The 25,090-nt window shown below is 43.2% G+C and overlaps 1 long non-coding RNA gene across 5 annotated transcripts; it reads left to right on the top strand.

Annotated features, from left to right (window-relative positions):
• The first annotated feature begins 1,478 nt into the window (after nt 1-1,478).
• On the top strand, nt 1,479-23,135 carry LOC110296382 (uncharacterized). Of its 5 annotated transcripts, none has more exons than XR_015048611.1 (4): nt 1,479-1,565; nt 3,969-4,122; nt 4,632-4,720; nt 8,222-9,661. It is a non-coding gene; the product is annotated as an uncharacterized LOC110296382 (long non-coding RNA). The 5 variants fall into 5 exon arrangements; XR_002378195.2 differs by lacking the exons at nt 1,479-1,565; nt 8,222-9,661 and adding exons at nt 1,610-1,683; nt 20,852-23,135; XR_003835692.1 differs by lacking the exons at nt 1,479-1,565; nt 8,222-9,661 and adding exons at nt 1,610-1,683; nt 19,009-19,069.
• Nucleotides 23,136-25,090: the final 1,955 nt, after the last annotated feature.

The following is a 25,090-nucleotide window of genomic DNA, read 5'->3' on the forward strand; positions in this document are numbered from 1 at the left end:
CTGTAGCTAAAAAGAGTGCCAGTGGGTACTTGCAAATAATGTCTTAATTGTTAGATGTTGGTGCCTGTTTAGGGACTACCCCACAGTTGTTTGAAGAGGCCTGCCTAGGTTAAGGCCATTTATGGAAGGAGCTAAACGGCAGTGACTCATTCCACAAGTATCTCTGGAATTTTCTGAGAAAGTACCATCATGTTGATCAACATTAACTAACATGGACTCTTTTTAGTTTTGTTTTGTTCTGGGTTTTGTTTTGTTTTGTTTTGTTTTGTTTTGTTTTGTTTTGTTTTGTTTAAAACAAAGCCATACAGCTCAGGTTGTCCTCAAACTCAAAACATAGCTGAAAATGACCTTGAATTCTTGATCTTCTGACTCTTCCTCTAGTGTTCTGGGGTATAGGCATATGCTGCCATACCCAGCTTCATATAGGGTCTTAAATTACCTGGTCAATTTCCTCTTAAATAGGTACAGTAACAATTGTGCTCAAGAATACTTTAAATGTGGGGGGCTAGATCTTCAGCACTGTTATCCCAGAATAGAACATCCTAATTATTATTTCTTAGAGCATTAAAGATCTAGATATAAGCAAGCCAACTCAACACTGTATCTTAAGGAAGACCAAAATGGGCAAATGTAATCTGTGTTCATAAAACCTTGACAATGACAGATCAAATCATCTCTTTAACTACATGGCCATCATCACTCTGAAATCAGGACACCAGTCCTCACTTGTGAAGCACGACCTTTGTAGAAGGAGGAAACTGTTAGGTGGAAGGTAGATGTCGCATACATACATGGCCGCCTGTCACAATGCAGCACATTGTTTTCAGAGAGGAACTGCTTTGCAGGGAAGCCCTGCAGACGACAAGAAGTTATCCCTGCAGATAATTCCTTCCCTTCCTCCCTTTAGAAGGTACATGCCCTTCAAAGAAGGCATACATACACTGTTAGCAAAGTCCAGAATCTTAGGATAAGATAGCTGGCTAATCTTAGGATAAGATAGCTGGCTATGCCACCCTGAAGCCTTTCCTGACAGCAGTCCTGACCTTTCACCTGTCCCCTACTACCTAGAAACCTTGAATAGCATGCCGGAAGATTTTAGTCATCTCTGGGAGAGAGGGAGCGCTTAGGGGGCGGAGGTGGTAAAAATGATGCTTAGCTGGAAAGATCTACTGATGTCAGTGACTATGGATTTAGGAATGCTGGTGAAATTCCACGGTCCCCACATTCTGCAGCGACCATCTATGTCCTTCTTGTGGCTACTGTTCTAACAGCTTGCAACTTGATAGAAAGCTGGTGATGGGCCTGTAAGAGTCAAAGGACACCAGTGATTAAGACTAGCCAGGAAGCATGATGTAAGGGCATCTCCATTTCAGACCGGGGAGAACACAGCAAGGCTCTGCCTCATGGATCATAGATAAAAATAGCTACTGTCTGCTGGTGCCAGGTACTTTTCATGATCTGTCACTGAGAGCTCACAGCCAATTTCATGAGACGGTGCTGCTACATTATCCTGCCTTCTTGCATGAGGAATTCAAGGCCACATGCGGTTTCGTCACTTGTCAAAGGTTAGTGTTGCTGAGGTTAGAACTGGGTCTCACTTTGATGTGATTCCAAAGCCTGATCCCTTTACTAGTGTGTGGAGCTGACTGTAGGGAGACTGCTACACCCAGGAAGCTGTCTCAGGTGAGTTTTGGTTAGACCTCATGAAACTGTCCCTCTGGAGGGAAAGTGGGTGCTTCCCACAGTGCATGGGTAGGAGGAGGTGGGGCACTTGGAGGGGTGAAGGGGCCAGGACAAGGTTCCATTTGCTGCTAGAGTATGAAGTGGCCCTGGTGATAAAGGATCTTGCTTTAAAGAATTCTGTGGGTGTCACAGCTGTGTGCCCACTCAGTATAGCAACTAAGGAAAAAGTCACCTAAAATTAGACCTGAGTATTATTAGAGGTACAAATTCAGTAATTACCCACTCTCTAATTCCTGCTGGAAATAAGTAAAGCAAAGCCTGTTGCTTCTCACTATGACTTCTGCCCCAATCATGATGTCATTCCCATTGAACTTAAACATCCCTTATGAACTAGCTATCTTTGTTTTCAGGTCTCAATTCAGTCACAAAATCCATGCTCACTTAGAGGGCAAGAAAAAAATGGATACACACACACACACACACACACACACACACACACACACACGTTACTGGCCACTGGCATCTCATCCCAAAGATGCTGGATGGGAAATAACAGAAACCAAACAGGGACAATGGTAGTGTTTCTTTCTCAGAGATAATCAGGGAAGATGCTAGAAAGGTGAACTGACCTATGAAGGGAAAAGAAGAAGAAAAGAAGGTAAAGGCTGGTTCATCTCTAAAGGAGGTTGGAAAAGAATGTGGTTTGACTGGAGATGCCAAAGAAGAGCAAGAGTTAAGCTGAGGGAACTCAGAGCATTGGCTGTCAGCTCCAGGCCATTCCAGTGCCCTACCTAGGGCCACACAGAGACGTCAACCTCAGCTGGGAAGGAAAGGCAAGGGACTAAAGAAGAGGCATACTGCTGGGTTGCTACCAAGTGTAAGCAAGAATTGGCTGCCTAAAAAAGTGGAGCCGTCCGACCTAGATGGTTCTATTCACAGTGACAGCATAGGTCTGATTCAGCCTGCTCAAGGCTGGGGCAGGCTACAGCATTCTGTGTCCATGAGAGGACACAATGTTACCTTAGAAAATGGCTATAGACTGTTAACAAGCCAAAGGGCACTGACTTGTGATATAAATATACATAAATATGTATATAATACATATATATGTATTAATTATGATCATATTATATAACACAAAACTATATACAGTTTATAGTTATATAGTTATATATATACAGTTCTAATTATATACATGGTTATAATTTTATAGTTATAAGCACTGTTATGGGGAAAATGCAGGACAGAAGGGACAGAAGTCAAGGAGGAAAGGCAGGAAGGCAGGAACAGGCTGATGGTTGAATGCCAAGAAAGCATGCCCCTAAGTTTGAAGAGTTTATGCTGGCATAACCTTTACTCTCTAGTCTATCAGCAACTGCCAAATAACAAAAGTTGTAATAAGCGTGAAACTGTTCCATGTGGCTAAATTATCCAGTGATTATGGGGAAAGGTGAGGGCATGATGTGATCGTCAATTTGGATTTTCTACCAGATCTTAAAACTATTCGTCAGGAGAGCTAGGAAAGGACACCTCTGGGCATGCCTATGAGCTGCTTCTAGAGAAGACTAGCTGAGAACTGAGTGAATGAGAGCCACCTTGAGAGGAGTGCCATCTAACAGGGTGGAGGTCCGGGTGACGTGAGAAAGTAGAAAGGGGAAGCAAGCCCTGGTTTAAGAGTTTCTTCCCCAGTGGATGTGGTTTTGTGCTGCCGATTCAGACGAACATCACACTCCAGCTTCTTCAGCCTTTGACAGACTTGCTGCAGTGAGATGCAAGGACCTTGGAGGCCCTCACCCTCAGACCCAGGACAACCGCTGGCTTCTCAGTCTCTGTTCTCACAAGCATCTTGTTCTGAGTTCCCTAGCTGACACCCAGCTCTCCAATCTACAGAGGACTGCTGTGGGGCCACAGAATACTCCAGGCTATTAGCTTCCTCTTGTTAGTGTATATATTCCTTACCCTGAATGGTCCCAATACAAGGGTGAATTATCACTCTTCTCAGATCTGTCACCATCAATCCAATAATGAAGAGAACCATTTTCATCTGAATAAGCAATTAACCTCCAAGGTAGGATGGCTCAGTGAGAGTGCAGTCCTATGCAACTACCAAATTCTATTGAGTTAAACATTGTGCCTGCTCTTGCCAAGGAGTAATCTACCAAAACACAAAGGCATTATTTAAGTGCTATTCATAAAGAGAAAAATAATTCTATATTTAATATCATCTAAAGGCATTTGGTTTATTATACAAGCATTAATCAACTGTTACTATTATTTATTAATAGTGGCAGTGTGGAACCGAGGTCTACAGTGGCTGCTGAGGTCAGACTTGAAGAAATGACTCACATGCAAGGCTGATCTACATAAGTAGCCTGTGCTAAGACTGCCATTTGGTAGAACAATCTACATCACAAGACTCCACATTTCCTGTTACCCAAGGTAAGTGCATTTCAAGCATGAGGGAAAACTTTATCAAGTTTCTCTAAGTCCCTTTACTTCGACACTAAAGTGGCTTACACAGGGAGGAGGGGAAGGAGAAGTACGAGGTGCAGGTTACTCTCTCATCTCCCCAGATTCCCTCTTCACAGAAGAGAAAGACTTTCTTAGCCATTATCACTCCTATCATTGAGTCTGTCAAATTTGCCTACTTGCCCTTTAACAATGCTCTTCAGGCTACAGAACAGGGATTTGAGATACCATTAAAAATGAATGTATTCATCTGAGTTTCTCCCACCCCATCTCCTACTACTTTCCCTCTCTTTATGTATTTTTCTTCCCTTTCTGTGTGTGTGTGTGAGTGTGTGTATGTCTGTGTGTGTGTGTGTGTGTATGTCTGTGTGTGTGTATGTCTGTGTGTGTGTGTGTCTTCCATGCAGAATTGAGTGTGTGTCACCAAGTCTATGCAAGGGAAGCCATATACCCTAAGCATCTCTCTGTTTTGTACTCAGGACTTGGCATCTGAGATAATTCTAACATGAAACTGGCATCTTCAGTTTGCTCCTGTCATAAGTAGAGCCTGCCATGAATCCTATCTCAGGTAGGTAAGAAGCCCGCTACCCCTGACACCCACCACCCACCTGCATGAGGCACCCTTGTACATCACCTCACCCTCCATTTCTCTCTGTGGAGATTCCAGGTCCACCCATCCATGAGTCCTCTAAAGGGGTTTTCAGAACACAGGACAAGCCAACATTTCTACTTAGTTCAGAGTCTTTTTTGATGTTTTATTTTCTTCAGACTTTTACAAATTTGGAATTTTGCAATTTAGATTTTAAAAAATAATTTTTGAACTATAAAATTTATATTATAATTTAGCTAAGTAACAGATATCACTGTCCCTTTTCTATTTGTAAGAAAATGTTGTCCTATACAAATTTAAAGGAAACTTTACTAGGCCTGGGAAGAAGAGCAAACTGCTGATTTAGTAACTGTGCTAATTAGCAATGATGGTGCTCACTACTAGAAATGCAAATCCCATAACACCATCGGCATTGACCCAGGGTGTCTGTCTGTGAAATTTTAGATATGTTAATCAAAGAGGTAAAAGAAAAGATATAACATGGGAGTTGATATGTAAGAGAAAAGACAAATGGAGCTTGGGTCTAGAGTTGGCTAACATTCATAATGACCCAAGTTTAATCCCATGCACCAATTTTATTAAAATGAGCCAAAAAATAGTGGGGAAGAAGAAAAGAAAGAGAAGGAGGAGGAGGAGGAAGAGGAGGCAGCAACCTTGGTTTAGACACATTTGTCTATGACACATTTAAAGCTGAAGGCAGATAGTAAGTTAGTAAGTTAGGGGTCCAACTGGAGAAAATCACAGGGTGCCATTCATATTTGATGTTGTATGATTATGGTAGCTTGGAATGAAATTATTAGCGTGTCTGTTTCCACGGAAACCAAGACTTCTAGACCAGCAAAGTAGAGATACCAAGCAGATTTCAGTAGCTTATTACTAGAAGCTAATTGCATACCTCTCTCTCTCTCTCTCGTGTGTGTGTGTGTGTGTGTGTGTGTGTGTGTGTGTGTGTGTGTGTGTGCTTGCATGTGCATAAGCCTATGTATGCTACTATGGAGGTCAGAGATTGACAGTGAGGGTCTTTATTGCTCTCCAACTTACTTTTCTGAGACATGGTCTCTTCTAGAACCTGGAGGTCATCAACTGGCTAGAATGGCAGGCCAGCAAGGCACAGGAATCCTCCTGACTCTGCCTCCAAGTGCAAGTGAGAGCTGCCACACCCGGTCTTTAACATGGATGCCACCATTCTGAACTCACCCTCTCTCACTCGCACAGCATGTACCTTATCCTTGACTCATCTCCTCAAGGAACCCATTTGTACCTCTTGAATTCTAGAATAGTAAATCCCAGCCACTAGGAAAAAGACTATACATAAGTTGGTGACTTAAAGTGTATTCCTCCAGTCTCCCAAGCTATTTATACCTAGTTGACACTGGAACTAAATCTTCAGAAGGCCATCTCACTGAACTGTAAGGACAACTGCTTCAGAGAGATGAGGAGACCAGAGAGACCAATAAATTCATGGGCATCACCAGCCCAATGCTGTACTTACCGTTCGGAACAATGGCTGGCTTTGTAGCAAGAAGAGAGACTACAGCACCCTTTAAGTCCGTAGATGGCAGTATTACAAAAGCGCTACAGGAAGTGAGGGGAAATAGGCAGCTAGAATTGAAGCCTATTCAGATGATAGCAAATTGTTGATGCCATCCCTCAGAACAGAGCAAACTGGCCCAAGCACAGTCTGTCACCAAGTGACCATTTAATAGCACAGGAGGAGTGGGGCCTCAGGGTTGCTCAGTACGGTGCACAGGCTGGATCCTCAGAGTGGATCAGCTTAACCAGCCCTGCTCATGTATGACTTACACCTCTACTTTTGTGTCCACTTCATACATGTGTACTAGAGTCCCAAGTACAAGGACAGGTTAAGTTGGAGAGAGTCACTGACAGATGTCAATATGACAAACCATCCTGTGCACACTGGTCCTTACATCCTCCTTTGCTGAGATGGTTCAACTGGCACACATTCAGAGAGGGCCTTTCATAATCCCCCTCTCCAAACTTAGTTATCATTAATTTTCTGATATGGTTTCCACTAACCATACTGCATCTAGACAACCTCTTCATTGAATCTAATTAGGCTTAGAATTGCTACTAACTAATCTTAAGAATTATCCTTAATTCCCTATTCTCTCATTCCAAGCCAAGAGCACAATAGGGTACACCACTTGGAGCTCGAGCCATTGGTTAGTGTTTTCTTTTGAATGGGACTTTAGAGTTCTGCCTATTGGGTTTAGGGAAATACTAACATAATATGAAGAACTATCCACAATCTATGTCCAGTGGGTTCCTTACCCTACATAATCCTCCTCCTATAATAAGGCTGTGCATTTCTGTTGAGAGGGAAGAGGCTGGCAAGCAGAAGTGAGTCCCTTCCAGAGGAGTGGATGTACACAGCCCACGGGCAGCTCCTCTTTGCTTCGGGAATCTGCCACAAGCTGAATTCATTTACATGGCTTCCATTTCAGCACAGTGAACCTCTATCTGCACACAGCTTATGAGCCAGATGCATGGGTCTTACTCCATTAACCGGAATTATGGTGCTCAGTCCTGAGAGAGCTCATTGCAAGCCAAAGCCATTGGACTTGCCACAGAGGGAAACAGCAGCTGATGGTCACTGGCACATCCCTCTAGCACTGACTGTGTTATCTAGCCATCTAGAGCTCAAGATTAAGGCAGGTTTGATGAGAGAGCTGTGACCTGTGGACCTCCTGAGAAAATGACAATGAGGGGGTACCTGATATATACTTCAGGACATAATAACCTGTGGCTGGTGAAAAACTCTCCCAAATTGCATATAATTTACAATATGTGTAATTTAAGTAAATAGGTACTTCTCAAAAAAAAATTTTTCTGTTCATGGTAGTCTCATGTTGTAAAACAAAACAAACAAACAAAAACAAAAACAAAAACAAAGCTCGGCCTCTTGTTAGTTCTTTGTTTCTTCAAGATTTAGAGAACAAAATAAGAAGTAAATGGTGATACTACTCAAAAGTAACATTTATTCCACCTTTCACCTGGAGAGCCCCTGGATCATGTTTTGAGCAATGTATACGTCATTTTGATTCAGGCAGAGTTGATTCCTGAATCTATGAAGAGAAAGTGAAGGAAGCATTTCTCTCATAAGTCCTAAGAAAATTAGCTTAGCTGCATAGAACGGTGTGGCACAGCCTCAGAAAGGCATTGTTTATATGGGAGCCTCACTGTTTGAGCCACAGTGGACTAAAGAAGGACTCTTCCTCAGGGGCCTCCAGGGTTGGATTGACAGAGATGTAATTTTTAAAAGTAGAGTCAGACTCCGATAATCAATCTCTCTCTCTCTCTCTCTCTCTCTCTCTCTCTCTCTCTCTCTCTCTCTTTGTGTGTCTCTGTGTGTGTGTGTATGTGTGTGTGTGTCCATGTACATGTGCACATGCATCAAGCATCTTCTTTATTCATTTGCCACCCTGTTGTTTGAGACAGAGTCTCCCACTGGACATAGAGCTCACTAATTAACTAGACTGCCTGGCTGACCTGTAAAACCCACAGACCCTTCTTTCTCTGCATCCCCGGCACTGACATTACATTTGGCTTTTCACAGGGACACTGGAGACCAAGTTTATGTTCTCTGGCTTGTATAGTAGCCCCTAGAACCTTCTTTCCAGTCTTCCAGGAGACTTTCAGTCTCTCAGCTCCCAGTGGTGACCATGACCTGCGAGTCCTATCCTTATTGCATAAATCTCTAAAGTCCCAGGGACTTCTCTAATGACTTAACAAAAAGGCAAATAAAAAGGTGCAGCCACTCTCAAGGCAAAAGTACAAAGTAACAACAGTGACAAGGGTCACTGCAGAGTTATCATTGATGCCAACTGCAAGACAATCTCAGCGTCGCAGTTAAGGTAAAGGTAAGGTTGGCTTTGGGATCTACTTCAAAATCCAGGAGTCCATCTGATATAGTCAGCTTTACTCTCTGGAGACATCTACCACCATGGCTCTGGGAAGCCAGCCTGCATGTCACATTTCCCTTCGGCTGATGTACAGAGAGGATGACCCCCACTGACCAAGGTGTATGTCCCATCTCATGCCAGTGGGGCTGAGGGGAACAGAGAGTGCTAAAACAAAAGGAAGGCTCATCTCACAGTGGAGTTACGAGACCTCCACAGTCCATGGGCAGACTCTTAGTTCTATCATCCACACTGGAGAGGATGCTTACAGCAGTCATGGGTCAACGTGCAAAACCTTCCATTCCCATGGCAAACAGTATTCAAAAGAGGAGCAATGTACAATTAAGGTTTGTTGGGATTTTTATTTTCGTTTCACATGTGGCAATATTTATCTTCAAAGTTCCCCCTCTGGCTCCCAGGCTCCTTTACAAAGCAGCTGGTCCTCTGTGGCCTCGTTGTGACATGACTCGTGTGATTCGGTAGCTTATTTGTCCAGTGGTTGGGTGGAATTTGTAAACTGCATACTATTGTTCTAGACTGTTTTCTCTTTAGTAAGAAGCCACCATGCTTTCTCCAGCGTTCACGACTGGGATTCGAATTAGTGGAGCACTTGAGATATTTCTATCCCGACTTCGACTTCCTCTGCTCAGTAATGACATTAAACAAAACAAATTATTGCAATTAAACAGAGAGATGGCAATGGGGCCTGGAAAGAGAAGTGGACTGGGAGATTAAGATGTGATCCGGCTTCGTTTTCCGGAGGAGAGCTTGTTAACAAACACTCAGATCTAACTACTACAAGCTGTGAGCATCTTCTAATTAGTCCTGGCTGTTCCCAGGAAAACAAAGTAAAATATGGAGTCTCTTAAAACAGGCCTCTTTGGCTAACTTTGTCCCTAAACAGACATTAATAAATGCTCTCAGTTACTTGTGACACTTTCCTTTAGTGATGAAATGGCTACAGAGCTGCCAGACCTATTAAAACAAAGCAAAACTCTAAAAGCAATTTATACTCTCATTTTTTTCACTAACAAGAAGTTCCTTGTATGTTTCGCCTCCATTGTTGTTTTTCCAGGAATAATATTCTGAAATGTGAATGGAAAAAACAAACAAACAAATGGATAGACCCAGAATCTTGTGTGGGGCCTAAATTCTAAAATGCGCAGTAATGTGAGGGCTGGAAAGAGGGCTTAGCAGTTAAGAATGGGTTAAGAGTGCTCTTTCACATGCCCACCTGTAACTCCGGGTCCAGGATATCTCCTGGCTTCTGTGTATGAACACATGCACACACAGAGCTGGAGAGGAATTTGAATATGGCAGAGTCAGCACATTCGCCGGTTTCCTAGCAAGGTCCATTTTAATGTTATGTAAATCAGTCACTGTTGCTAGACTTCATTCTCAGGGAGATTTTAAACAACCACCTACTGTCCCAACAAAGATAACAAAATGTTTGGCTACTGGTCCAAACTTTGACCTAAACCTCCACAGTCTTCACAGTGGTCCAGACCAGTCAGGGGCTCTCCACTGCCACCAGGATGCTGAACCAGATTCCTAGTCCTTGCTCCAGTCTCTTTCTTTCTTGGGTCCCCAGTAAACAGAATCCCCTTGGAGGTTGTGCACTGGGCATCAAACACCACTTCCTGCATCCCCAGTTCTCTCAGCAGGGCCTACCCTTCTTCTGTTGTATTGTGGTCCCTAATATTCAGGAGACCTCAGCTGGAGATAGCTACATGTGCCTACTGGCTCAGATGAGCCAGTCCTTCAGGGACTCTTACAGCTGTTGATTGTAAAGCCTTTGTCTCAAGGAGGCATTGGTGGTGGTTTTGTTCAGCTTCTTGGCTCCCCGCCCTCACTCAGAGGAGCCCATCTCCTCCCACATCCCACAGCCTCACGGGCCAAGTGTCAAGGGGCTCCCTCTGCTTATCTGAAAGTCTCCTGTAGCTCCGACAGCTGTATGATTGCATATTCTCTGATTACCCCAGTCTCCTGTACCAGACCATTGTTAGGACCCCCATCAGTATGCTAGATCACGGACCTTCCCTTACTGCACATTAAAGGTGGGACCTGAGGAGCACCTGTGGTCACTTCTAGGCCAGTCCTTTCCTCATCTCTACCTGACTTCTCCCATAGGATCTAGGGTTCGGAATTTCAGGGGTAATTTCTATATTACCGGTTTAACCTGGGTCTTCTTCACCTATTGGGACCCTAGTAAAAAACAAAACAAAACACACACACACACACACACACATACACACCAGCAGGTCAAAACCTTCATTTCTGTTTCTTTGATTCATTTCCCTGATGAATTTGAGTCAATACCAAAGATGCCAGCCACATATCCCTCTCTTGCTGCAATCCCCCTTTATACCTGCAGTCTCCCCACTGCACTATAGGAAATTCTATGTCCTATAGTAACAGCCAGGCTGCCTCGGCAGCTGCCTGCTGAGATCTCCATCCCTGATCTGCTATAGAGACAGGCCAGCATATCAAAACTTCCTCTGCAAACCACTTCAAACAGCTTTATCTTGGTTGCTTATCTCCTCCACATCAGGGACAACACCCTTGTTCTTCCACACTCATTTTCACGGTCCTCACATCTTGCTGACTACACCAAGTATTGCTGAAATCCCTTCTCAGAAGGAGACAGAAAAAAACATGGACGCTTCCTTCGGAGGTTCCCAACAATAAATCGAGTCAACCCAAGTTTACTCTGGGAAATCAGTGAATTATTGGACTTCCTTACCAAGAATAGGTAAGAGGTGATGGACTGGAATTATAGATATATTCTCCAAAAAGACCACACTGGAAAGTCTTTACCTAACAGGGATACTGGCTTTCCCATAACAACATAAATGGAGCCCCCTCTGCCGGACTCCTCCCTGGCCTATATACTGTAGTCTCTCCCAGAGGCCACGTGCAATTAGCAAAGAGGTGCACATACAAGTAACATGAAGAACCTGGATACTCAGCTGAGGGCTGTGACACTTCATGGCCCTCATGAGGTTGACATGCTGCTCCATGTAAATAGTCACCACCACCACCACCACCCTTTTTTTTTTTTTTTTTTTTGCCAAGTGGACACAGCTGAACTCTGAAAGATGGTGATTGGTTGGCTCAAAGAATAGTCCTGTACAACAATCACAAACCAAGGTTTGACTCTCAGAATTTGAAGCTGGGCAGATGGCTCTCATCAGGAACCCCACATGTCGTCTGAATCTTGAGGTGACACACTGTAAGTTCGTGGGAAATTAAGGGTCTAATCCCAAACCTTGCCCAGTGTCCTGAATGTTCTTGATTAAGCCACGGTTCTGCATGAACTGTTGGATCCATTCCCGTCTGCCCAGCTGAGAGGCTGAATGATCCATGTGAACATTGTCCATTGGCATGGAACACAAACAAGTAGATGGGAAATGTCTTGACAATCATGTCATCTGAGTCACGACAGGATGTAATGAGGTTCCCAACTTCTCACAGGGCACGTGCTCCAGAGCCACCTGTACTGTCCACTCCTCTATGGATGGACCTCAGCCATAACCTGCATCCCTGGTTCTCTGGGCCACACAATTTGCTTCAGAAGGATCTGGATTATTGACAACCAACATCAAAAAGAAGACCTGCTGTTTTCTCCCCCATATGCCTGTTTGATTTCTGACTCTTAGAAAGGACTTTTTACCTTAACTTGTCTCTAAATCTATCAGGAAAGCTTGTCCATTAACAGAGTGTGTCATCATCAGACTTCAGTCAATGATTGCTCATTGACATGGAATATATTGAGTGATTATGCACTAAGTACATAGCACTGGGTTAGAAGCAACTAATTATGTAAAAATGAAGGGCTAATATTGAACACTCAGATCAAGTTCTCGGAAAGAGCCACACACACAAATTCAAAAGAGCAATACCCTACAGTGTGTAGTTTAATGACATATACAACAAGGGGTTCAAGGAGAGAGGAAGCCAAGTCACAAAGAGTTTAATAGAAGCATTAGAAGGAACCCCACGTATGCTCCACCTTCGGTAAAGGTGGGATCTCTCTTCCAGGCATTATGGATGGAGCTGTCAGTCAGTTCTAGAGAAGAGGTCTTCACTATGCATTATGAGATGGTAGCACCTTACCAAGTCAGGAGACCAAAAATAGAGAAAGCGTCCCATGGAGAACAACTGGGTAAAGATGATGTCCCCTGAGTGAATTTTTCAGCTCAGCCTTAGAGAGGAATTGCCAGTCCTAAGGAAAGAAGCCAGACAGTCATGGATGGGGGTGGTTGAGCACATAGGGGCAACAGTGAACAGACAAAAATGCAGAGTTGTTTGGGGAATCTAAGAAGCGGGTGGGCCTAGGGCTGATGTAACCCAACACGTAATTGTAGCTAGTTTCGCACTTGGATTGATGTCTTGAAAGTGATTAAAATCTTTAAAAGTTCAGAGTTTTACAAAAGTAGACCTTTGAAATTCTTCCAAATACAGAGAACAGGTGTCTGCAGAGAACTAATTATCACGGAGACATGTAAATACTTTTGAAGACATCTGAAGGTCCTAGAGGAGGGATTAGAACTGCAAACGTGGAGGCTGGAGTTCCTTCTTTACTGTGCTAGATTTTTGCCCGTGAAGTGGAAAGCTACCCATAGTGCCAGGAATATATTGCTAGATGGTACATTTCAAAACAGCAATGTTTTCACAATTCATCATAAAATCTCTTACCACAGAGCTTTTTTTCCCAGCATGGCTTCATTCGGGTAAAATCCCAGTCAGGACCATTCACAGCCTCTGGTTTTCCCCCAAGTGCTAGTGGAACAGGTCGGCTTAGACACTAAGCTCCAAGCCTTACAGGGAGAAACTGTTGCTTCCAAATACTTTGTCACTCACTTTGCTTATGACTCTGGAGGCAGGAACAGTGAAAAGACCCACTAGCTGTATAGCACCCCATCTGTGTGCATGAAGGGACAGCTTCAGCAGGCTCCTTGTCTCCCAGATTCATTTTGTAATGGTTCTAAGAGGTCTGAGTAGCCCAGTGAGTCACTCAGAAATATATCCTTTAAAAAACAAAGAAAGGCAAAAGAACCCTACTTGACCTCCCTAAGTTGTTCAGATGTAAGCTGCTTCCTGGTTTTGCTTGTTTTCAAGTCTCCAAGCAGACAGGTACTGAGAGGAAACAGGAGGTGTCAGTCAGGGTCATTCTTTATGATGGATTTCAGAGCTGAGAGCAGGACAGTGGGCTATCTCCAAAACCTGTCCAGCCCTCCCTCCTCCTCCTCCTCCTCCTCTTCCTCCTCCTGCTCCTGCTCCTGCTCCTGCTCCTGCTCCTGCTCCTGCTCCTGCTCCTCCTCCTCCTCCTCCTTCTCCTCCTTCTTCTCCTCCTTCTCTCTCACTCTCTCTCTTCCTCCCTCCCTCCCTCCCTTCCTTCCTTCCTTCCTTCCTTCCTTCCTTCCTTCCTTCCTTCCGTCCTTCCTTCTTTCTTTCCTTCCTTCCTTCCTTCCTTCCTTCCTTTCTTCATTTCTCTTGCCTGGCCTCCAGCACCAGAGGAACAAGCAGCAAGGCAGAAACAATGCTGATTCAGAAAGTCTGGGAGCCAGACACTGTTGGAAAGAGAAGGACAAAGGGGATTCTGACAATTGGGCAGCTGGTAGGACAGGACTCTGGTCTTCTATCTTTTCTTGAACAAGAAACAAATAGTCAGAATCTTCCCAAGTTTTCTTCTTTTTTTTTTTTTTTAAAGTAAATAAAATCAGAGGGAGGTCTAGCAGCTTCTCAAAGAGTTCACTTTCGTGAGGTTTCCATATGCTGTGTTAGCCTCCAATTTGAAATGCCACAAGGGAAAGGATTCTTGAAGTATTTCTCCTCTCTATTGAGACAAAACCATTCTGATGCATGGAGTCTATGAAGTTATTGGTCGATATTAAGGATCTTGATGCATGGATTCTTCAAAGTTATTGATCAGTATTAAGGATGTTTTTACTTTTCTTTTGAAAGGGTTGGCTTAAAAAAAATAAGCAAGTGAAGCACTTTCATTAAGGCCTATACCTGACTTGTGCCAAGCCCTATTCTTAGACTGATATATAAAGAATTCACTTGCCACTCCCTTCAGGATTAAGGAGCACTGACCTTTGGAACATGGTCTTTATGTGCATGTCAGAGTATTTTTAAGAATGGGAAAATCCAGGATACGAATAAACAACAACCAGTTCCAAATGAGAGTTATTTTTAGACCTGAGATTCCAAAGTATATAAAGCCACAGATATCAGAATGGTTCTCACCCTAGTAACGTGCCTTCCTGTCCCCTCTAATATACTTTCTACCTTTTGTAGCATGTGCTCACACTCTTGGGGATGCACACACACACACACACACACACTCACTCACAATTTTTAGATTTCTCTTTTGAGACAGTGTAACTATATAGCCTAGGATAGATGGCCTTAAACACTTTGGGGTACGTGTGTGTGTGTGTGTGTGTGTGTGTGTGTGTTTGGTGTGTGTGTGCGCATGTGTTTTGGGAATGAAAAATAGAGATACACACAAATATGTTCTTATGGAGGCTTGTGATTTGTTTTAAATATAGAGTTCACTAGCCAGAACACAAATCAGGCTAGCAACACCCTATGGCCAAGATGGCTCCTGTCTTTTATTCCTGATTTAGGTGGCAACTGTGTCTCATTGCATTGGTAGGAGGTTGACTCCACAGTCCAATATAATTTGCTAACCAGAGGAAAGAGATGTGTGTGTGTGTGTGTATGTGTGTGTGTGTGTGTGTGTGTGTGTGTGTGTGTGTGAGTTTCCTTGCCTGGCTAGCAACCTTTGATAAACAACTACACAGAAAACTGGAAGTACTTCTCACATCATTGTGCCTGGAGCTGTGGATGAATCCACATGCATGGTCCGCATCTTACCTACTAGTTACTTCTCTAACCCAGATCCTCTTGCCTCAGTCTCCTATGTTCTAGGATTACCAGCATGCACTAACACAGCTGGCTATTACCTAGTTATGGTAAAAACTCACCTCATAACAAAGACTAAAAGTATACACGTTTTCTTCCGATGAGAGCCCAGCGTAGGTGAGGCTTTTCTACAAACCTTCTTCTAACTATGTGCAAGCTCCCCTATAAGCATTCAAATGTGTCTACTTCTCCCAACAAGATTTGAGCTCTCAAGGCAGACATTCTCTTTTCTGATGCCATTATCGATGCCCAGTCTTTGAGAGTTTGTCCAGTGTCTGAAAAGAGTGACATCTCCTTGCATTATCGCATATGAAATCTATAACAGAAAATAAAGTAATGCCTCTTGAAAGTGTCCCTTACTTGTGCTGATCCAGAGTTCTCAGCAGAGGAGTCCTTGTGTATTCCCATGCCAGGAGACCATCTAAGAACTAAGACACTCAGACACAGGAGTACTGTCTAACAGGTCTCCCACATCGCACTAAGATAGGAGGACATCTGCTACCCCTAAAGAGCTAATGGACTCTAAAGATAGCATGAACTCTCAGCCCACTCTAGAAAGAACAGTGGGTGTATAGTTCTGAGCCTTGGAAGAAACCAGTTTCTCTTGCTCCTTTTATCCAAATCATCTGGGCGTGATTATATTCCAGAAACTGCACCCTAGCCAGTAAAAAAAAAAAAAAAAAAAAAAAAAAAAAATCTTAGTCAATTAATAACAAAATCTGGTATTTCGTTCAAAATAATCCAGTGGGGGGGGGATCAGAATGTAAGTAGAGATATAGGCCAGCCACAGTTGGGAGTAGCAGGGAGGAAACACTGTACTGTTCTTATTACTTTGGTTTCTGTTTGAAATTTTCCATAATGATAATACATTTCAAAACTCTTTATGGAATTACTAACTTATTTGGAGTACTAAGTCTTCAAGTGTTCTCTGTCAAAGAGGAGCACTATCTTTTTAAGATACTGCCCTTCTGTGTATTTATTTTATGCTAGCAGACAAAGTAATGGAGTTTACTATGGCATTTTTATGTAGAAATGTGTAAATGTCCTGATTCTTGTCCTAATCCATCCCCTCCCAGACTGCTTCCCTCCAGCTCCCCGGTGAGCTTTCTGCTTTCATGCCTCATGTAGTCCACGACTCTCTTTTAAAAATATGTTTTCTAAGCTGGGTACGTTGGTGTACACCTGTAATTCTGCAGTCCAGGCACTGAGGGTGTGGGTGCAGGATTTGAAGTTTAAACTAGTCAGCACTACACTGAGAGACCTGATTATAACAGCAGCAACAACAACAACAACAACAACAACACACATCTTCCTAGTTTAATTCACACTGGGAAAACATTCTTGTCACAGTCACAAGGAAGTCTGGAGACACTGAAGGATAGCGTAAACAGTAAGACCCCCAGAGATGCAAATGTTAGCTTCACCAATTACAATCAGAGAGATTGTAGAGAACATTACTTAATGTCTCTGGAGTCGGCCATCTCATCTGTAACCACTGTAAGTAATGGCCACTGTATTGCTCAGCTCTGGAAGGTTACAAAGCTAAGATGGAGAAAATGGATCTGATACAGTAGGCACTGAGCAGCAAACCTGATGCTTATTTTTCACAAAACCACCCATTTGTGTGAGTTGAATGGTGATGGATGCAATACTAATATATAGCCATTGCTATAAAATCACGTAGCATAGTGGTAGACAGATATATAAATTTATGTGGCCCCTTGGGGAAGAGCTAAAATAAGAATATGTATGCAGAAGTCCTGGTGTTCTGGGAGGACACTGAGCTCTGCTGGGCAGGGGCCAGTGAGTGGTTAATCAAGAACTCAATTTGCCCATCCTACCAACAAGGAAGCCCTCCTTCATAGCCTTCCAGGACTCTCAAGCAGACCCCTGCCTCCTTTGGTCATATCCTAGGTAACAAATGGAAAGCCACCAAAACATATCATTCATAGTGGAAGAACACCAGAACAAACAGCCGCTGGCTTGCCCACTTATTTCCAGACAGTGCATCTGAACTGCTAATAAACAGAGAGAAAAGCTTCATCGAGATGCAGAGCAGACTGGAGAGTCCAGCTGGGGGGGTTGGTGGGATAGCAGCAAGGGTAGAGCCCTGCCACGCCCCCCTTGGACATCAGGAGACTGTTTGTTGCTGTGTCTGCCTCCGGTCAGGGAACAAAGAAGGTTTGGAAACTGACAGAGAGATCTAGCTGGCAGGAAAGCAAGGGTGTGGAGAGGCTCCAAGTCCCTGGCTCCACCTCTTTTCTATTGGCACTATAAATACCGTTCTGAAATGTTACGGTAACTTAAGGAGTCTCTTTTAGGAAGCATTTGGTAGTGAGTCATCGGACAGCTATGTGTGCACCCTACTGTGACTAGGCAGAGATCTGCCCCTGGCTCTCAGGATGGCTGTGTTAGAATCCCCCTCCTGTGACAAAGAAGAACATTTACCTTTTGCACACGGGTCGCCTCTACTGCCCTGGCATCACAAGCTGCTCTTCTGCCTTGTTCTGTAGCCTTCTAGGAGAGGAAGAGAAGACTCATAAGCCTGAAGGACGTGAATGCATCCACTTTAGAAAGACAAAGCTGAAGCTAAAAGCAGGGTCTGAACTGTTTCTAGAGCCAGACGTCTTTTCCACCATGAGGAAACTCAGTACAAGGAACTGAATTTTATTCCCAAATATGCTAGGCGCATACTCGTAGACTAGTAACTAGTATACTGGTTACATATATCTATTGCATGGGCATCTGCAGGAACAGTATTAAAGAAATACAGCTGCTACTTTTCACAGACGTGGAGGTGTGGCCTGCTGTTTCATCTAGTACCATTCCTATACCTATGTCTAAGCTGCCATGCTGGACACCTGCCTAAGTGCCACACACTTTCTTCCTGGGAGTCCTCTTTTAAGAAAGTCTTCCAGCCACTAGTTACCACCATCCAGGTTCTAAACTGCAGACACATGCTAGCACTCTGATGACTTGTCAGAGAAAGGGCCTTTGGTTTATATTTAACCCCGCCAAGCTCTGCGCATTGCTTATTGGTCTTAGATTGCTTATCCGTTGAATAAAAGGAGCTATTGTATACTAGTAACACATGTCTATTGCATGGACACATGAAGAAACAGTAGTGCAGAAGCATGGTTGCTCCTTTTCGACAGACATGGAGATGTGGCCTGCGATGTTTCATATGTCTTTGTGCTGGCTTGCATAGTACATGAAGACACAGACTCAAGGACCATTGCCTGCTTCGTGGTGTGTTCTTAGCTTCTCCTAAGACCTGTGTGACTTAAGCCAATTGACTCATGAATTGTGTTTGGTTTGGTTTAAGACAGAACATCTATATAGACACAACTGTCCTGGAACTCATCGTAACTCAGACTGACCTTGACTTTACAGGACTCTCCCCAGTGTCTTAGTGTGCTTCTCTGTTGTTGTGATAAATGCCATGACCCAAAACAGCTTGGAGACGAATGAGGGACCGGTGAGTTCATCTTTCACGTCTGGACCACAGATCATCCCTGAGAAGTCAGGCCAGGGAGATCAAGGCAGGAACCAAAGAGGCAGGAACTGAAGCAGAAGCCATAGAGAAGCACTGCTCATTGGCTTGCTCCCCATAGCTTGTACAACCTGCTTTCTTATTCAGCCAGGACCACCTGCCCAGGGGTGGCACTGCCCATGGTGGGTTGGCCTGCTCACATCAATCATTAATAAAGAAAATGCTCCACAGACTTGTCTGATGGAAGCAATTATGGTTCCCTCTACCCAGATGGTTCTTGTTTGTATCAGCTTGTCAAAAGCTATAGCAAACACAGTCAGCTCAGAAACTTTATATTCTTCACTAATATTTCTATGTAACTGTTTCACTTTTTCAGTAGCAGCAATGGAGTGCTAGCTGATCCATTAGCCACCACCAACATGTGGTGGGAGGGCACAAGCGGTATAGCCACTTGGGTTGCAATATTACAACCTATAGCGTACACAGCAAATCTTAAAGACAGGACTCTTAAACAAGTTTAAGATTTCTCAGTAATCAAGCAAGCTCTCTCTCTCTCTCTCTCTCTCTCTCTCTCTCTCCATATATATGTATGTATATGTATATATATATATGTGTGTGATTTTAAAGTGATAATTATTTTGATATACCATATCTAAAATTCATTTTATTCATTTCATTGTACTTTTTAAAATACAGATATTAGAATGTTTGAGACAGACATGCAGCAAGCATCTTATAGAATTTGAGAGCTGAATCTGTGGAGCTCATGTAACTGTTTAAGCATCTCAGCCAAAGCCAGGATATAGGTAACATCTTCTGGGTTTGAGGCCAGAATCTTTCCAGCTACATCCTTTGGGAAAAGGAATCAAGGTCACAGTGTGTCATTCCATGTAGGCCATTGTTTATTGATGCCTTTTCCTCGTGGTGTGACAGGAATTGTGATAGCTCTTTTGTAGACGTCTGTACATAGTCCAAGATATGTTTTTTTTCCTTGTTTTACAGCTGTATAAATCAAACTCAGTATTGCCCTTCTATATACAGAGGTTACCATATGTCTCACAGCAAAGAATTGCTAACTTTTTATGGGTGTCTGTGTGTGTATCCATGAATGAGTGTGCAAGTGTGCATCCATGTACGTGTACATATATGTGGAGGCCAGACATCAATGTTGGTTGTCTTTCTCAATAACTATCTACATTATATTATCAATATCATTATTATTATTATTATTTATTGCTTATATTTTCATTCTATTGTTATATAATTGGGATTTGTGACATTTTTTTTCTTCGTTTTTGTTTTTGAGACCAGTTCTCTCACTGAGCCTGGAGGGTGTTAGGTAGATCTGAGAGACGGCAAGCCTTAGAGAGCTTCCTGTCTAGAATAACAGGAACCTGATGCTTCACTTAGATTTGGGGGTGTTGGGGAATCTGAACTCAGGTCCATACACAGCACAGGGAGCACTTAATGAAACCAAGAATTATTCATTTTCATAATTGCATTATTCCCTAAGAGACAAACCTGGGAAAGAAGAAGGGAGATGAATAGGTATGATCAAGTTGTGAGGGGAGTATAGGAAAGAAGTATTGTGGAGGTATAAAAGGAATTATGAATAAAGAACAGTGAAGCCAGACTCTTTGTTAAGAATCATCTAATTGGAACCTTGACAATCAGTACTAGAAAATCAGTACTCTGATTTTCCTTTTTTTTTTCTTTTCTGTCTATGCCTTGCCTATACTGCAGACGACAGATTTTTTCAGTGAAAGAGTAACAGAACAGAGCCTCAGTGACCGCAGAGGAGGAAGGAGAAGAAAATTCTACTTGCTCATGAAGACTCAAGACCTGCTCAGGGCAACTAGAAAATTCAGCCCTGGTGAAGCCAAGATAATCTATGGGCCAAGAACATGCAGAGATTGTATTTTACATTGTATCTGAGACACAGATGCTCTGCTCATAAACATTCCTCATGCCTTCTTCAAGCTGTCCAAGCAAAACATGATTTGCTTTTAAATTTGAATATCTTTAAAAATTAACAAATTTAAGACTGTCCTATCTCAATCTCCCACATACTAGGATGGTGGATGTGTGCCACCTTCCCTGGCAGCAGGTGGGCGCCACCTCTTCCGGCCATGACGTAACATGTTTAACTGACTCCTTCTTCAGCATCTCCATGCTCTGCAGGTGCAGCTTCGATGGACCATGGCGATATTGCCCCATGACTATCAATCACACTGAGATGTAGTCCACACATCCAGCAAGCCACCACTCATGGGATAGGGGTTAGGCAAAAGGAACAACTAAGACAGTAGAGGAGCCCAGCACTCTGAACCCCTAACCATGCCTTTGGTGGATTCCTTTGGTAAAGTTTTCCTTTGTGGGTTTCTTTCAGCACTTGACCCATAGCCCATGGAATGTGTCAGCTCTAATTGCCTGTGTGGATTGGCACAAGTCGTGCCTCAAAATTGGAATGTTGTCACATATAACATAGCCTTTCAGAGGGATAAATGTGGAAAATGTTTTACCCATGAATTCCTTAGGAGCAATTGTGCTCTATCACGTGAAAGGCTGAGGACCTGGACAGAGCCTAATGACTATATCCCCAAGATCCCCAAGGTTCAGTGGCTTTCAGGATGTTGCTCTCCCTGACTCCATGGACATCACAGAATGACAGTTGTCCACTGGAGTATTCTTCACCCAGGCAGCTTTCTAAAAGAAGGAAATTTGAGAGTTGCAAGGACAGATGAGGGGGGTGAGGGCCTGGGATCCCTTTATGTGAAACTCGTTATTGAAGAACAACTTATACAATTATTATCTGAGGACCAGGTGACAGCTGTCAAGAAGGCCTCCTTGTAAGAGGGTGCAGAATATATGAAATTTGTCTTTAGGGAATGATCTACTACTAAGAGTGATGCTATGAGGTTGGCATCTAAGGAAAAGAAAAGAGGCTGGCATATGTTGAGCACCTAGTCTGTGCCATGAATTGTGAACTTAACCTTGAATTCTCATATGTTCATCTAAGGTCTGTTTTCTTTAAGGAGAGAATGTGACCCTCTTGGTCTGGTGGGCAAGCTGTGATGAATGCAGAGCTCTTCAGATGGATCAACCCTTTCCTTACTCACTCTACAGCTATCCTCACCAGACAGACAGACACACAGACAGACAGACAGACACAGGTAGAAGGACATGCATTTGGACCAAACACTACAGCAAAGTAGCTCAAAGATCATTTCATACATCATAGATTCAGATAACTTTCTTCTTTTTACATAAATAACTCTAATTTAAAATACACAGTCAAACACCAACATGTTGTTACCAAAAACAAAACAAAACAAAAAAAACCACTATAATATTATTTGGGGACCCTAATCTTGTCAATGAATCTGTTTAATTTTGGAGGTAAAATTAGCCAGGTTTTGAGATTGAGCTGACTAATCACAAAACCAGAACTTTCCATCAGCTGGGGAGGGGCAGTTAATAACTGCCTCGGGGGGGGGGCGTGGTGGAGAGGAAGGTCTCTCTTTGCAAGACGTTAGCATGAGAATTCCCATGCCAAACGAAGGCCCACAGGAAATGCCTAGTTGTGGTGATGACTCCCAGACAGCCCTGCTCGTCAGACCTCCATTCCAATCTCTTTTTGGCGCCACCATGTGAAGAAATTGTTTTTGTCCTAGGCTACATCTTTTTGGGAAAATAGCAGACCGTGAGCTTCTAAACATCTCATGATTGATAGTTGACATTTTTCCCAAGAGATTGGGCCAGGCTCCCATCAGGGAATGGGTTGGAGGCAAAAGAGAATCCTTTAGAGACCTGCAACCTTGCATTTGGAGAGCTAGGCAGGGACACACGCATCTCCTACTTTACAAATAAAGCCAAGATGACTGGGATTCTTGAACAAATGAGCATGGGACTCCTAGTATGAGGAATTATTGAGTATCCATCTTCTGCTTGAAAGTCTTGGGAGTCTTTCAGATACTTGTAGTCACAGGAAATCCTCTCTCACTAAAATGGTCTTTATGTTTGTGGCACTGGGCTCCATATGATTTGCTTGGAGTGTATATGTGTATGCATATATATATATATATATATATATATATATATATATATAGTAAGCGCTCCTTCCCATTTTTCCAAATTATCTCAAAAGGACCGCGATAGACTGAGAAGCTGTCAATTTAAAGCCCAAAGCCATCCTGAAAACTACCAACTACTGTGAACCCTGGTCTGAGATCAGTGACCATGGGAAGGAACAGAAACCTAAGACAGGTAGTAAGGACTGTGCCATTTCCATAGCTGTAGATATTTTCAGGAAATTGGGTAACAATGCAGTATAATTAGCCCTGATATTTACTCATTGCCAGCAGAACTATCTAGTCATTAGGAGGTTGGTAAAGCTGTCTTTTTTTCTTTTTTCTTTTTTGAATGCAGAAATTCTATTCCGTGAGCCCCTTTGGAAATAACTATTCATGCTCCTCAACAGCTTTGAGTTCCATTGACAGGGGGTGAATTGTAAGCCCTATTGTTCTAAGACATAGAGCTACAGAAGATTGACTTGTTTGGAAATAGACTCATTGCTTATAGGGCTGGAGGGATGGCTTACCAAGTAAAGGTGCTTGCCACCAAACCTGACAACCTGTGTTCAATCTCAAGGACCCACCTGCCGCAAGTTGTCCTTTACCTACACACACAGAAAAAAAATCATAAAAACAGAACAAAACCATCTTCAACAATAGTTGTCTTTTGTCATTATTGCTTTTTGTAGTTTTTGGTATTGACTAGGCTTTGGTCAGTGATTTCTATCAGAAGCCCTTTGAGTAGTTTAAGGAAGTCAGTGGGCATGATGGAAGCATGTGCAGCCCTCTTCATTTACTGATTCAGGGCTGATGTGACCGTCAGCTTGGACCTTAGCTGTGCATGCTGGCTTGAGTCATAAAACATGGTTTCTTCAGATGGCTTGAGCTTCCTAAAGCACCATGGCCAGTTTCCTTGCACGAGCGTCTCAAGAGAAGCAGGTGAAAACTATATGATTATCTTTCATGACCTAATCCTAGTACTGAGGAGTGCTGCTTCCATTATTGCCTCAGGCCAGTTCCATCTGGACTAAGAGGAGTCTCAACCTTATGTAAGGTGAGGACTCAGGGAGAGCCTGACACAGCAGCCAACGTTTGAAATCCAGGGGCTTTCCTGAAGCTATAATAATCCCTCCTTTTGACTCTCCACTTTCTATAGTATAGGCATCAGGGCCAGCTGGCATCACCTAAATTGATGCAGATCCATTTGAGGTACAGGTGAAGTCCCTACATGCACAGCTCCCCTGAGCACTGTTTCTGACATGGAGACCAGGGGAGCATACCCCACCAGGGCAGAAAAAGATGTTTTCTTTCTGAAAATGAAGTGAAGTATCACAAGCAAGTAGGGAAAGGGGGTTGGAGGGAACTGGATGCTCTTAGCTAATGAGGAGGAACAAGCCAGATAGCTTCTGCCCTGCTGTAGCCAGACACCTGAGAGAAATAATTTAAAGGAAGGGATGACCCTGGCTCACAGGATGAGAGGTTCTTGTCACTGCAGGGAAGATTAGCAAAGCAGAACAGCTCACCACCTTAGTCAATGTTTCTCTTTACTGAGGATGTCACTGAGGCCTTGGTGGCATTACAGCCCTAGCAGTGCCTCTCATCGATTTAACTAATGTCCTTTTAATATATTTTATGTTTATCTATCTATTTGTTTATCTACCTATCTATTTACTTGCTTATTTTTAAGTATAGAAATTCTGTCTGCATGTATTATTGTGTACCACATGTTTGCAGTACCCAGGGGGTGCCAGAAGAAGCTGTCAGACCCCTGAACCGGAGTTACAGGTAGCTGTGAGCCACCACGAAGCTACTGGAATCTACCCTGGGTGCTGTGGAAGAGCAGCCAGTGCTCTTAACCACTGAACCATCTCTCTAGCCCCCCCCCCCAAACAGGAGTGGGAAGCTATGT

Source organism: Mus caroli, unplaced genomic scaffold (assembly GCF_978045245.1).
Source record: "Mus caroli unplaced genomic scaffold, Mus_caroli_1 scaffold_1, whole genome shotgun sequence".
Lineage (NCBI taxonomy): Eukaryota > Metazoa > Chordata > Mammalia > Rodentia > Muridae > Mus > Mus caroli.